Genomic DNA, 1,086 nt, shown 5'->3' with positions numbered 1-1,086 from the left:
TTCCCACAGCCACAGGGTTAAAAAAAAAAAATCAGATTCCACAGCCCCACCCTTGCTCCTGAGTCAGACTCCCCAACCTTTCGTCTTTGAACAAACACTTCAGGCATTTTTCCCAGGATAAAGCAAGTTTCAGAAACAGTCTCACACAGAGACTTGGGTATCCCAGATGTGGCTCTTGCTCTCCAGATGTTTACAAAAGAAAACAAGAAACCTGGTTCCAACAAGCAAAAGCCCAGAGAGACCTCAAATACAAAGGTGCAAATAAGATTAGTAGAGAAATAAATTAGCCGGGACTTTGTCCTTGAGCCGCAGGGCTGGCTGTGGGAAGGTCTGCGGTAGACATACCAGCTGTATGACCTTGAACAAATCCCGTCTCCACTCTGGGCCTCTGTTTCCGCATCCGTAGTGGGGATACGTGGGCCTCACCCACAGCGTTGTTGTGAGAATTCCTCAAGGTAAGATGCAGCTGTGAAAATAGCAAGCTGGCATTTGATTAAATGTTCGTTTCATCCTGAGAAAAATAGCTAATGTTTCTGAGCAGTTACTGCCCAGCCCTGTGCTAAGTGCTTTACGTTCACTTGCTCCTTTAACTCCCACGTAAACCCTATGAGGCTGGGCGCGGTGGCTCACGCCTATAATCCCAACACTTTGGGAGGCTGAGGTGTGAGGATCACGAGGTCAGGAGATCGAGACCATCCTGGCCAACATGATGAAACCCCATCTCTACTAAAAATACAAAAATTAGCTGGGCATGGTGGTGCGCGCCTGTAGTCCCAGCTACTCGGGAGGCTGAGGCAGGAGAATTGCTTGAACCCAGGAGGTGAAGGTTGCGGTGAGCCGAGATCGTGCCATTGCACTCCAGTCTGGGTAACAACAGCGGAACTCCGTCTCAAAAAAAAAAAAAAAAAAGAAAGAAAGGAAATCAGCTGGGCATGGTGGTGCATGCCTGTGATCCCAACTACTCAGGAGGCTGAGAGGGGAGGATCACTTGAGCCCAGGAGTTTGAGGTTGCAGTGAGCTATGATTGTGCCATTGCACTCCAGCTTGTGTGACAGAGAAAGGTCTGTCTCATAAATAAATAAATAA

The sequence above is a fragment of the Callithrix jacchus genome, chromosome 9 (genome assembly GCF_049354715.1).
Source record: "Callithrix jacchus isolate 240 chromosome 9, calJac240_pri, whole genome shotgun sequence".
NCBI classification, from domain to species: Eukaryota; Metazoa; Chordata; class Mammalia; order Primates; family Cebidae; genus Callithrix; species Callithrix jacchus.
Note: the sequence above shows the minus strand (reverse complement) of the source record.